Source organism: Triturus cristatus, chromosome 4_2 (genome assembly GCF_964204655.1).
Source record: "Triturus cristatus chromosome 4_2, aTriCri1.1, whole genome shotgun sequence".
NCBI classification, from domain to species: Eukaryota; Metazoa; Chordata; class Amphibia; order Caudata; family Salamandridae; genus Triturus; species Triturus cristatus.
The window spans coordinates 222428695-222443493 of record NC_140586.1 but is presented as its reverse complement, the minus strand read 5'-3'; the positions used below and the strand labels follow the sequence as shown (position 1 = coordinate 222443493).

General features: G+C 42.9%; 1 protein-coding gene across 3 annotated transcripts in view; it reads right to left on the bottom strand.

Moving 5' to 3' along the window:
* JOSD1 (Josephin domain containing 1) overlaps positions 1-14799 on the bottom strand; it is a 115135-nt gene that overhangs the window by 42396 nt on the left and 57940 nt on the right. The window lies entirely within an intron of this gene.

The following is a 14799-nucleotide window of genomic DNA, read 5'->3' as shown; positions in this document are numbered from 1 at the left end:
GGCGCTATGGTGTCAATATCTTTTGCGAGCCACCCATTGAAACAAGATGTGTCCTGTTTTAAGGCCCCAGTCCTATAACAGGTAAATGACTGAAGCAATTCAGTGAGTACAAGTTAGTCCTTTTATGCCAAGTCCAGCAATAACACAATTACCGCTAGATGGCAGAAGGTAAAGTACTCCCCTACAACACACCAGACCTACTCTAAACACTACCATTCAAAAACATCACGGACCAACTCCATTTTATGCAACACCTTAATACAATCACAAACGTACTCAGCCTTCTGTACAATACATTTGTCAAAGGTGCATTCGTACAGAAAGACGACTCCGGGATAAATTGTGGCCATCACTCAACACCAAGAGGTACTACATTTCACCTACATTTTCACTCCACGGGGTACTACCCCAGGCAACATGGTACTTCTCTTCTCCCACACTGCACCCATAGGGTGCTCCCCATGCAACATCTCACAACACTTCCCATACCACAGCGTATGTCCTGCATACAGCCTCTTTGCATACCATGGGGTAGTCCCTTATACTATCACTGGTAACGGTACTAATCTTTCCCCAGTTCGCACCAACTGACATACACAAACATGCAACTCATGCGATGAGGGTATTACTCTTCCACACATCCACGACATGTGGACACATACAACCAGCACGCAGCTAAACAGACAGATGGGTACTACACCTGCATCTGCAAACTACTAACTACACCGTATGGAGTAGAAAGGAAATGCTCACATAGTACTCCCACAACAACTTAAAGTTGGACAACTTAAAAATCCCCAATCTATCCTACTGTACTAAGCATTTAGCACCACACCCTTTAACAAACTACAATTCCTAAACAATAGAAGTCAATTTACACAGAATCATACAAACTAAACACATGCATTACCAATAAGATGTACAGAGCACGTTAATAAGCAAGAATCAACAACCAAGCGGTTCCCTAACCTAATAAACCACACAGTTGATGAGAAACATGGCATATTCCCTACGAGAATCACACCGAATAACACAAACTCCATGAAGTCTAAACAATCCACTGATTAATAACTGAATGTCCTACTTTAACATCTCAGTTGAACAAATCAGAGGCAAGCAATGTAACTTTCCTGTGACTTCAGGACACAGTATATCCTCCAACAATAGTCTCATTTCTATTTCCAGTGCTATTGGTGTTAGTCGTACTTTTTCTAAATTAGCCAGCAGTCCTTGGGTAGTCGTTCTTCACTGCCTCCAGACCTGTCCCAACTAACATCAGTTTACCACTCTCGTAATTTCTAAGTTTACATATTCACCCTCTCCACTCAGGTCTGGAATTCAAGACTTTAGTGATACTCTTTCATGAGCAAGTTGCACTGCTACACTCCAAATAGCACATCCTTTTCCTCCAGTGCTGATTGACTCAGACTGAAGATGAAAGTACTCATTTAACTGGTGCTGCACATTGTCTGAAGACCTTTGTACAGTGCCTTAACTACAGCATTAGCTGAATCCTCTCCTCTGCTTACTCCATGATGGAAGCCTTAAAATATGCAGAATGCACAGAGGACCCTCTAAAGGAATATACTAACCTTTGCCCAGCCAACTGAATTGAGTAATCAAAACTGTACACTCCCCAACGTTACTCCCCATCTCATGGTTACTGTTGAAAGTAGTACTGCATGAAGTTCCATTGGTCTTTTCAGAGTTATGCTTGCCAGTTGCCGCCAGACATTGTCCACATAGCTCATTGTGTTCCTTCTGCACAGCCGTCTGAGCAAACAGCACTATCCAGTGGATTTGAGGGTGGCAGCCACAAACCAGTTTTCCATGGTTACAGGGCCATCTTCCTTTTTAGGTCGAGCCTAGAACAGCGCATGCGCTGTTGCTCGACTTTTAGTAAAGGGGATCTCGAAAGTGCTACCCAGGCATTTGCTGGCTGGCTACAAGCTTGAGTGCACGTGCGAGTGCGGCCATCTGCCTTTCCTTTGTTGTCATCTTTTGCTATAATCACGGCACCCGCGCTTTACATTTAACATTAAAAGTAAAGCGCGGGTACCACGATTATAGCAAAAGTAAAGAAATAGAAAAAAACATCTATTTCTTTACTTTTGATATAATCGCGGCACCTGCGCTTTACTTTTAACATTACAAGTAAAGCGTCGGTGCCGCGATGCTTGCTCCTCATCCTACTGGGGATTTTCCCTGTGCATCAAGAGAAAAACACCCAGAGTAGTTCCCAGGTTTCTCCCAGGAACCACCATAGCCCCTTATTGTACTTTTCCAAAGCAGCTACTGAACTTTGGTCTTCAGCGGACAATCGTTTCCCTGACTCACACCGACAGGATCATGGATTACTGGCAACTATTCAAAGGATTTCATCGTGACCCAGTCAGGATGTCCAGCTCCATTTCTCTGGTGTGACCACTTATCAATTCAATGATGGACAGAGATGCCCCCCTGCTTGGCTAAAAGAATCTTTTGTGCAGTAATGGATATCACACTTGTTTTTGCTTGGTATCTCTTGCCTGGGGCCCTCATCTACAGAATATCACATAGGCCCAAGCCCACACTGACTGCTCGTGTGTATTGTTTTTAGTCTCTATAGAACAGTAAAGTTGATGAGCACTATAGTGAGCAAACCTCCCTTTGAAAAGCAGTTGGGTGGCTTGCTGATAAGGCTCCCATCACCTTCGCAGTGCAAGTATCTGCTTTGTTTGCAAGGCACAATGTGCCTCCTTTTCAAGCAAGTCATTTCCATTAAATGGCATGTCTAGTAATCTGACCTGAACAGGTGGTCTGAATCCCATGCACCTTAGCAAAGTATGTTAGTGCATTACGTGTCCGTGGTTTATAGGTTTGAATCCAGAGACTGCCAAATCTATGGATGGCTTGTTTCAATTAAGTCTGCCCTCTATTAGGAAGGGTTTTGCCTTCACCTAGCCTGTTTTGTGTGCCTTAATAAAAAATAAAAAAAAAATAGATCTGGTGGGTGTCTGCCCGTCCCGAGTCCGTCCCATGCAGTCTGGGCACCTTTATTATGGTCTGTGCGGCCCAGACTGTTATAAAGCTTTGCAGCATAATCCCGCCCTTGTGTCTCAATGCACGGATCCTATCGATTACTGAGACAGGCTGTATCCAGCGTGTTTCGAATGTCAACCAATGAACACCAACCATGGTCCATGCACAGTTAAAGATAGAGCTGACAGCTTAGTAGATTCATGCAAATTTTATATTAAATACAGACACAAATTCAGTGTGCGTCGTTGCAGTTCATACTTTAGTGAAGAGATTGTTCTGCGCGTGTTCATCATGTTTTCCTTCTCCAATTGATTCTAGGACACCAACATGGCGCTCCACTTCCATCACACTGTGAAAACAAAGCAACTACACCGAAATTGAGGCATTGGGTTGATTTTAATGTCCTCTAATGCATTGCCGTAAAGCGCCCTTTTGTTTATAAAAGCCTCTTCGCGTTTATCTGCTCCTTCTATTTCACTCTATACAACACTTTCACAAAGGAGCTCTGAAGACATTTCTGTCAGCGCTGCACAAGCATTGGCATCGCCAATAGGTCTCGCTTTTGGGACCTTATAAGTATTTAGTTATACAGCACAATATCCTTGGTGCAACAACAACTGTTGCATGGCAAAACACTTATAAGGTCCCAAAGGCGAGACCTATTGGCTATGCCAATGCTTGTTATTACATGCCTCCACCTATGCCAGAAATTGCTCCCAACTGCCACCAGAGTCTTGCTGCATTGTCATGCAGCTCCCGAAAAACTTGCCACCAAAACATGGATGTGGAAGAGCAGGACCTTCATATAAGAGTCTGGAGCTACTCAGGTAAGTTGTTTATTACAGGTTAGGACCTTAGGCTACAGCAAGTGGGTCCTGTTAATACCAGAGCTCAAAGGAGATCATCTACACATGTGGAAAGGTTGAGAGGAAATCCCTTTGTTATGCTATTGATTTCAAATCCAAAGTCTGTCAGAACCTAGTTTGATACTGAACTGTGAATTGTTTAACCCCTTCCATGCTGCGCAAATTCCGCCGCTGTGCTGACGGAATCTTGCGCGGGCGTGGTCATGACGGAACGGTTCCGTCATGAGCACAGCTCAACCGTGGCTCATGACGGAACCGTTCCGTCATGAGCACCGAAGGGGTTAAGGAGCATAAGACCAAACGCCAAGTATCCTTGCTTGAAATCTTGCTGGTTAGCCAAGGAAAGGGAACCTTGAAAGAGTAAGATTGTGTTCATCAATTATCCACCCAGAAAAAACATAGGAATAACTTGGTTGAGTTACCCGAGACTATTTACAAGGTACATAGTATGCAGAAATAACATGAGAACCTTTGAACTGCTGTTACAGTGATGATAAAACTGGATAGTTATAGAACTGTCTGGAGCAGTTGTTTTTAACATGTGGTCTGCAAAGCCTATTCAGCTGCTTAGAAAATTCAATATTAACAGATTAATAAATTGTAGATCAATAAATAACAAAATGAAAAATGTAGAACGTTTTGTACATGTAAGGAAATTTGAAATTGGAGGTTAAAAATTAAGTTAGTATCCTCAGATTGATGGTGGGGGCAGTGCAAGTGCATCAAAAGAATACAGTATGGACACTGAGTGGCCTCAATTGAATTTAAAGAGGCTCCAACCATACCATTAAAAACATTTTTTAGATTGGTTTCTTAAATTAAATAAAATATTTATGCATTGGTTTGATGAATGCTTGTTTCTTTATTTCAGTGCATCGTTTTGTGGGTGCAATCATCAAAAATGCTTAAGCATCAATCCTAGGCTTCCAGTAATGACTCACTAGGGTCCACAGATTTCAATAATGATTCAGAGGAGGTTCCTGGGTTACAGTAATGATTAAGTTGTTAAAAGGTTAAGAGCCACTGGTTTAGAGTAAGAAAGGGTTTGAGTAAGACTGAAAACATTCATCTACTGCAATATTTGTCCCAGTACATCACTCCTAAATGGTCTATTGAGGAGCGTACAGGTTTTGAACTAAGACAACACAGCGAGCAGATCTTGGCCAAGCCCACTACTTCCCTCCTTTCAGGTAAGAAGAATTCAGATTCCCTGAGTAGGGGAGCAGTTAGGGGAGTAAATGGGGGAGTGAGACGACATTATCTGGAAGTTAAGAGAGTCCACATCAGATGTTCGCAGGGTGATGATCGGAGTTGAATTCGGCAGGCATGCCGATTGATTGATCTCATCATGGTGGCCCAGAGCGATGTGGAAGGGAGGTTCAGATATGTGCCCTAATCTGCAAGCAGTCTTGAGCACTCCAAATGAGAGGGTGGAAGCAGGGGGTGTGGGAGAGGCCACGATTCTTTCCAGATCTGGCGGTGGAATCCGTGTTGTTGCCATATCAGTTCTGCTGGCAGGTTGCAGCGGCACCGCCCGCACTGGAATCCTGTGGTGAGCAGCTTGTGATGATTCTGGCTTTGGGGAAAACGCTGACCTTCTGTGAGCTGGGCGAGCATTTTTTTTCGTACTTGCTTGGCAGATGCATTTTCAGCAATGGGGAAAGCCATGTGGACAAACCAGCGACTGCTTCGGCCCTGTTACCACTTGTTTACTTTGCTTGCTCTTGCTGTGCTCGTGTACTCGCGGAGGCAGTGAAGGAAGAAGATATATGTTGGAGCAAGAACGAGTTCAGCAGGTGCAGCAAGGCATGTTTGATATCCAGAACCTTCTACTATTGAATCAACTATGGCTGCCGAACTAGGGAATTGCCAATATAGTTCAAGGGTATCTGACTGGGCATCGCCCCCTGCTCACTGAGGCCTGTGGCCATCTCACTGATGAAGCACTATCCAGGAAGGAAAGGGACAACGTGGTGCAAAAACGCACTTGGAATCACACTTAAACTGGAATCCTGGAGGGTTGATAATTATGCCTAGTAAGCAAAAAAATATCCCCCCCCCCCCCCGCAATGAGAAGTGCTTGTCAGGCTGTTTATGTTTTTAACTTCCTCCCCTCTGCTCAGAACGTTCCAAATACTGAACCACATTAGGCAATTGTATCTACCCCACAGTCACAAGTACCAACTATGGAAAGCTTTAGTGAGTGACCGGCCCTTTCTTGCCATCTAGGGCATGATGGCTCGGGATCAAAGACTTTGACATCAAAAGAGTCAGCTGCTTTAAGCTTGAGAGGGGGAGAAGGGGCTAGCCTAACTACTCCACTGGTTTACCCCAGAGTACCCAATCTTTTCCAATGACACATTGCGGGGGGGGGGGGGGGGGGGGAGGGGGTGGAACCCTCAAGACATATGCTTCAGATGGAAGATACCCTTTCGAATGGGGCTGGAAAAGGTTGTTTGAACGGTTCTGTTGAACCTAGTCTTGTATCAATCTCTTCTTTCACGTTCGATTCCATCCCTCTGGTAGAAACTTTAGTATTCCAACAAGATGTAACAGTAGCACCCCTTGTGGAGAAGAGTTGGGGGGGGGGAAATTAACCCCTCGGTTTCTGGGGCGGACCAGGCAGATTCATGTAAAGTTCTTAAATGTGAGCACAAATTCCAGACCTTTTTGGATGTATTGAATACAGATGTTTCTAATACAGAATTGGGTGTTCTATTCAGACAACTTCTGATAGAGGTTCAAGAGATAAAGTTGGCTCACAAGGAGATGGCAAATATGATAGAGTCTAAGCTGGTCGGTATTGGGAAGGGTCTCCAGGGCTTGAATTCTAGATGTGCTGAGGCTGAGCAGAGGATCTCTGAATCAGGAGGACATTCAACCACTCCAGAAGCAGACAATCTCTCTGCTGCATAAAGAAATCAATCAAGTAAAGAGCAAGCTGGAGGATCTTGAGAATAGATCTCAGCAGGCCAACCTGAGATTGGTGGGAATTCCGGAAGACTTTGCTCAAAATAAAGATTTGTTTGAGGAATTGTCTAAATTATTATCCACACAGGTTTTTGCTAAAGCAAGTAGAGCGTTGCTTACTCAGCTCAAAGCAGGTACAAAACTACTGACTCATTGGGTTCATTTTCAAGATTTCAGATTTCATGCAAAGTTCTGAAGGAAAGCAACTCGTCTGAAATCCTTCAAAGTGGGATCCGACATTAGTTTCAAAAGTTTTACAGACCTCGCATATAAGACATCTAGATGCAGCTGTGATTTTAAACATCTTGCAGCATAGCATCGTATAAAACAAAATGTACCTCAGGCTCAGTTGTTGCACCCTGCTAAATTAAAATTGTTGTCGGGGCTGGGGGCAAATTTCATATTTTTACTGCAACTGCTGATACTGAGAATTTCCTTTCTCAGATGCACAAGTGTGGGGGGGAGGGGGTCTGAAGAATAGCTCTGGGTATTCATGGGTGCAGGAGATTGCATCCATTAGACAGCAAGGAGGTGGTTCTTAGTTTCCGGAGTTAGGAACTACAAGTCTGGAAAGGGTGGAGGGTACAGGGTTTTTTGGGCTTCAGGGCAGGAAGGGGGCTTAGTGGGGGTCACTGCATCTGAAAAAAGTGCAGGTAAACAGCCGTATTATATTGCGTCACAAATGTAGATTTATTGCTTTTCTTAGCTACCATCTCTGGTATTTATTGTAAATTATTGTCAAGGGAATTTAAGGAGAGGTAATAGATCACAATGTTGAAAGACGAACATTCATGGAGTTATCGTCAGCCATAATGTGAATAGTTTGAATAATAGACTGCAAAAAAATGCTGTTTTAGCTGGTTTACAGCAATATAATCCCTCTATTCTTTTGCAAGAAACTCACTTGATAAAAAGGGAAAGAAGGGATTACATAAAAATATTTGTGGGCCAAGGAATGTTTCTTCCCCTCGGCTAAAGCCTCGCACAGGACTGCTGTCATTCTAACTAAAAGATCCAAAGTTAGTTTTTTACCCTATGTGATTAATGGGGAGGTGTATTGGGTCACTGTACCTGTATTGCTGTATAAGATTAGGTACAATATTGTTTCATGTTATGGCCCTATTCATGACATTATTTAACCCCTCCAATTTTGACAGTGGGGATTATGCAAAAGGCCAGCGATTTTAATTATGGGCGGAGATTTACATTTTTACCATCCAATTTGTTTAGATTCTTCAAATCCAAAGCAGATGTTGCATAAGAAATGAACAGAGCAAATATTTGTTGATTTCTACCGTAGGTTAGGAGTTCATAAAATTTGGCAGACACACAATCCTAATGGTAGAATATTTTCCTGCTTTTCTAAATGCCACAGGACCGCCTCTAGGAAAGCCTTCTCTTTCCCCAGTTACCTTGCCTAAGATGTCCCAGCAATATTGTGTAGGTTTTTTTTTTCCAGACCACTCTGCGGTGAGCTTGAAATGTTTGAGTGGACAGAACAAAGAAAATAGATGGTGCATGGATAGAGCCTTGTTAAACCAAAATGATTTCTTTCAGTCACCGTCTACAGAAATTGAACGATTTTTAAACTAATGAAGATTCTACGATATAGGAATTGAATGGGAAGCCTTTAAGGCCACTATCCGGGGCTGTGTGATCTCTTTATTTGCTTTTCAGAAGAAAAACAAAATTAATATATATATTTTTTTTAAAGGGAGAGGAGAGAGAGAGGAACAGGAAAACTTACAACTAGCTGCAGATACAGCATATTACAAAATGAGGTTTTAAATAGTCCTACCTTTTATAATCAAATGTATGAGAAAGGGGGGGAAAAAGGGGGTGCCTTTTGGCATGGTCAGCAAAAGAAAAATGTTACTGTAATTTAATTGTTGGGGTTGGTGGTAAATGAGTGCCTGGAGATCGGCGAGATTTTATGTACAGTATTATTCCTCCCTTTAGAAAAGTGAAGCATTGAGCTTGGGGTTGGCCTATGTAGCATAATTTATGCAGGAAGTGCAACTACCAGAGCTAGGGAAAGAGGCAGAGAACTGGTTGGCTAATTCGATTGATGGGGGTGAAGGTAGAGAATGGATAAAGCACCTCTCTGGATTTAAAACTCCAAGTGATGATGGCTTTGGGGCAGAAGTTTATAAACCCTTTAGCTCCTTGTAAGTAGCCACTTTGACGGCTCTATTTAAATCTATCGTAGCTCTGGGATGCATTCCTTACTCTTTTAATCCAGCAGTGGAAGTGCACTAGGTCTCGCATTTGTTTGATTTCAAGCTTTTGGCGTTGTAAATGGCAATGTTTTTTACCCCTGTGTTATGGAGTCAATGTATGTGGTGTGTAGTGGAATTATGTGGTTTGGATTGGAATAGTTAGTTGTGGAGCAGCATGAAGCACAAGGAAGGAGTGTGAGGAGGTGAAGAGCAGTGTGACACACAAGTAAGGAGAGTGTGAAGAGCAGCAGGCAGCCAAAGGAAAGAGTGAGGCACAAGGAAAGTGTGAGGAGAAGAGCAGCACGAGGCACAAGGAAGGATGAGAAGAGCTGCATGAGGCAGGAGGGAGAGGGAGGAGGAGAGCAGCGTGAGGCACAAGGAAGGAGAGTGAGGAGGAGGAGAAGAGAAGCATAAGGCACAAGGAAGGAGAGTGAGAAGGACAGCGTGAGGCACAAGGAAGGAGAATGAGGAGGAGAGAGGGAGGAGGCACAAGGAAAGAGTGATAAGAGCAGCAAGAGGTACAAGGAAGGAGAGGGAGGAGGAAAAGAGCAGCGTGAGACACAAGGAAGGAGAGATGAGAAGAGCAGCATGAGCATAAGGAAGAAAAGTGAAGAGAAGAGCAGAGTGAGGCACAAGGACGGAGAGTGAGTAGGAGAGCAGTGGGAGGCAAAAGGAAGGAGAGTGAGGGAAAAAGAGGCAATGCATATATACTACCGTAAAGGACCTCAGGTTAAAAGAAGCTTCACCTTGAAACTCATACAAAACACAAAATAGCACAAAATGTATGCGTAAGTAAAGCAACTAGTTGCACACCATATAATCAAGAAAAAAACAACTATTTGTTCTCTTTATAAACGTTGGAAAAATAAAACAATATTTAACAGTCATTGAAGAAGGCAGCCCTTCACCTTTCCAGTTTGTTTTTTAAAATTACGGTCCCCCTGGTTCTCTAAAAGATTAAGGTAGGACGAGAAAACGAGCTTGCTACATTTCGCATTAAATATCCTGAGGCAGGTCATTTAAGCATGAAGTCTGTGTCCCTTTCAGAATGGAAATTAAAAAGAACACGCGTCGCTTGCTGGAAGGGTAGAAGATGCTTCTCGTGTCTGCCTAAGGTGCAACAAGTCCTGAACTTTCTACTCAAGAGGCAGGGCACGAAGGAGTTAAACCCGAGCAGGGAGAGTGTGCACTTTGCTGGTAGCTGCGTACCACTTCCTACATCCCCTCTCTCCTCCCTCGAAAGTGAAAGCACTGAAATTGCACAGGGTTAATAGTCCAGTTTGGATCATGTTTCAAGCCAGCCCGGTGTCAAAAACAGAATATATTGCTCAAATAAGAAATTGGACAGCAAACAAATGGTCCCGCTTGCTGTGAAATTCAAACGCAGGTGAGCACACGAACACAGCTAAGCCAGCCCAGAGAGAAGTGAACTCACAGCAGCATCGTGGGCACGCAGCAACACTACTGCTCTACCTCTTACATTTCACTTAGACTTGGTGTAATCAGTAATAAACGAGCCCACAAACCAGAAGTCACCCGTGAAGCCAGCATAGCTGCCAAGGATTCAGATTGCTTATGTGTGACATTTTCGTATGATCAGTGTAATTATGAGTGAAATTCAACGGATATGAGTGACACTTTCTCATGAGCAAATATCAAGCAATGAAGGTGGGGGAAATATATAAATATCAGAAATTACACCCATTTGAGCAACAAGAAACTAAGAAGATCTTAAAAATGCTGCAAACGCCAGAAATGGAAAGGCACTAACCAACATAACACAGGATGTGTTTTTATTTGTACAGTTGCTCCAAATAACAGGTTATTGAGAAACATGCATTTTTATTGCCATGGCATAAATGTAGAGAATGAGTATACAACTCCTAGATATCTGTAAAAGATCACAAACCAAACTGAAGTGTACTTTTATACCATTAATACATTTAAATGTTGCTTTATTCATTGGGACTCCTTTTATCCACAGCAGAAGAATTAAAGGCTGAACTGAACTGGCAGCTGCAGGATTTTCACCTGTGTCCTTAGATTAGCCTTCGAGCTGGAAAGACCAGGCAGCAAAGCGGATACAAAACCAGATTTATTTTTATCGCTCACTAGTGCCAGTACCCACCTCCCTCCACCCAATATTTCTCCTCCTCTCAGCTTTTCCCCATCTAATCTATCTCCATATAAAAGATTATTTCCTTTCTGCCATGAGTTACAGAAGGCACAATAACTCTGGGCCTCGGCTGAATGCAGCATTCTGAAGCTTCAGGCCAGTAATTCGTCTCTCCGTGTACTCTTTAGGTATACTGAAAGGTGCTCACTCCCCAAACACCATTTCAGTGTTAAAGCGATGAACAAAAAGTGATGGGGGAAGCCGGAGTTTAGAGAAAGACGTGATAAGGTGGCTGCTGTGCGTCACCTTCGACAACTGGCCGGCGCTAGAGACTGACCGGGCTTTTAAATAGCCCTAGCCCCGAGAAATTAACCCGGGTTTGAAGGCTGGAGACAAGAAAGAAATTGGAAGTTCAAATGCTAGGGAACAGAATACAAAAGTGTGATAGAAAGCAGTCATATTTCCAGTGCTTGGACCACTAAAAGTGCTGATGCCCGCAATGTTATAGAAAATGACTAATTGATACACCAATGACAATTCCGGTCATGAATAGTGGCTCGAGGCAGCCTTGGAGTTTACCCATTGTAGGAGCTTGACATCAGCGAATGGCCATGTGCCAAGACGCCTCTCTGTGTAGCGCTCTGCACATCTGTCCGTACTCACTCGCCTGAAGAGCTGTTGCATGTGCAGTCTCAGGCATGCAGTGAGTACCTCTTGCACTCCCCACTTCTGAGTAAAATACCGACCTTCCGGAGTGCCAGTGAGGGATAAGCCGAGACAGAAGGAAAGCCGGCTATTTTTATTCCAATAAGAAGTGCAAGATGCGAAGCTACACAGACGGCACGAGACCAGAGGCTCAAATGACAGACATACGTGCTTCATTGGAGGAAGGCAGGCAGTCTGACTCCCTAGTATGAACACACTCGGGTGGCTAGGGCACTGAGTCCAGCATTTACCATGGACGATGACGCCAGCCAATGAAAAATATGGGCAGGGCTTCCACATCTGTCCCTACTACAATATGCCTTGCAGAGTGAACAGCGTATTCGCTGCAACGCTAGGCTCGACCTAAAAAGGGGTGTTAAATATTTATTTTTTTAAAAAGGGGAGACGCTGGCTCCAACTTCATGTCGTCCTAATACACTTCTTAATACAGACCATAAAAGTTTTACAGAAGTTTTAGCTAATTGAATTAATATAGTTATTAATAGTCTGATCCACATGGACCAGAATGGTTTTATACATGGGTGTAACTTGAAGGCCAATAAGCTTTATTTAGGAGAATTGATTTCTCTACGGCTATTATTCTGCTAGATGCAGAGAAAGCTTTTGACCTCGTGAGATTGAGATTTACGATCTTGGAGAAATGTAAGTTTCCAAAGTTGACGAAGTCTATCTTTTGGTTGTACAAGAAAAACTCAACATAAATAATGTATGTGTGGGTACAATATAACCAACTGGAGGTACTCGGCAATATCGCCCCCTTTCCCGGAAATTAATTTGCTTTATTTATTGAGCCATTAGCTCAATTTATTCACTCTCAAAAGACCCATTATGCTAATATGAGAATCTTACAACTCTCTAAATCTGCAGGTGATCTTGCTTTTCCCACTTTTAAGCAGTATTATTGGGCTTCCTTTGTAGTACAGATTAGATTTGCAGAGCAATCGTCTACATTAGATGATTCGGTTAAACTTTATAGGTTGAAGAATTATTGGTTCAGCAGTCTCCCCTAGGCCATTAATGAACCCAAAGTACCAAAAAAGGGGAGATACAAGACTATTTGGTGCTTTGGTCTACTCGCCATCGACCATTTATGAAGTATATAATCCCTGTAATCCATGCTGAAACACCTCTGACCTATTGCAAACATTTATCTTCTTGTTTTTCAGGGGATGCTATTAATCGTTGGTGGGCTATCCAGATTAGCAAGGTAGGTAATTTTATTTGAGGCACTAGAGTTGCATCCCTTGAAGAACTACCCCTGCCTGCCTTTTGGCATGGTGGATTCTATAGGTTTTCGTATAATCAATTTGTTTCAGCTTTTAAATCTTTATCTTTGGCCGATTTTAATGCATCGGAAGCCTTCGTGAGGAAACTGTTTGCGTCAAGTAAGGCTGGAGAGTTTTAGTCTATGTTGTAAGGAACTTTGCCTCGACTTATCAAGGGGATCTGTGGTAAATGGAATTGCCGCATTGGTGTTGAAATGAACAGGGAAAGGTGGTATATGTACTTTAGTTGTGGGTTTACTCTGAGACGTGCTCATTTTCACAGAATAGCGTTTTACAACAGCTGGATGCTGTTTTACAATGGCTGGCTGCTGTATTATACCCGTTAGACTCAATAAAATGTTCCAGGTGGTCAGTGGGAAATGCCCCAGGAGTGACCAACGAGGGGACTGGAAATATGTTTTTTGGTCATGTGCGGGGTTTTGAAAGATTACTGGACTTAGATCTTTGCTCAGATTTTAGGCGAAGCAGTCTAGCAGGTTGACCCGTCACCTTTTTTGGCAGTCTGTGGCATTGCTGCACACTCCCGGCATGGGAAAGAAGGTGCACAATTTATCTTTATCGGAATGGCGGTCGCCCATTCGATTATAACCAAACATTGGAAATCTCCTGTTGTCCTTACGCTTGCTGAATGGGCTAATAGATTAAAAATTGTGGAAGCATAAAATGAAATATTGAACTGTCCTTCATGTTGTCGTTTTCATCACGATTTTATGAACTCTACAGCTATACAAACCCTGGCTTTTGCAGTTAGGCCGAGGAGGGTATACGTTCATGAACTGTTTATTATGGTTAGCATCTCCTTGTTTTCTAAAACTGAAGCATTAGGTAGATAAGTAAGGACGACAAACAGCAAATGTGGAAACCACACCTGTCCTCTGCACCGAGAATGTTTTCATGCTTTGTTAAAGGTTCTTGTCAATATTTTACTTCAGCTTAACTTGCACAATCTATTATGCACATGCAGGTCTGACCCAGCGATTCCAATCTAGGTCAATGATGTTCAAATGGTATAAGTAGATTGCGCCAGCTGAGTCTGGCAGAGTATACTTGAAAGCTGAATGCCTTGTATCGCTCAAGCTTAAATAAATATACCTCCACCACTGTGCTTGATTGCGGTCTCTTATTAACAGACAAGTGTACCCGATTTGTGCATTCACAAGATAGTGAAAAAGAGCTCTGATACCATATTTGGATCAATAAAACGACATGTTATAAGAAGATATGGGACACTTGCCTCAGAATGAGGAAGTTGGTAAGATTTCACACAAGGACACCTGGAAGACTATGGGTGTGAACTCCATCTGGCACAAGTGTATGGAAACATTCAGGTGTGTCAAGTTTAGGCAAGCATTCGGATTGCCACTTTATTAGCAGCCGGGTAACGAATAAGGTTACTGCTGTATTTTGGGATGCATAATTGAAGCACTTTTAGATGATTTTCGCACTTTAGTGAAGTTCCTGGGGAAGCTGCAGGTTGGATATTCGTAAGGCACAATCATAACAGTAAGTCAGTCTGTTAAAGCGATTGGAACATTATTATACCAGGTGGCAAGTGTTTTTTTTGTACTTTAGGAGATATTAATAAATACTTTACG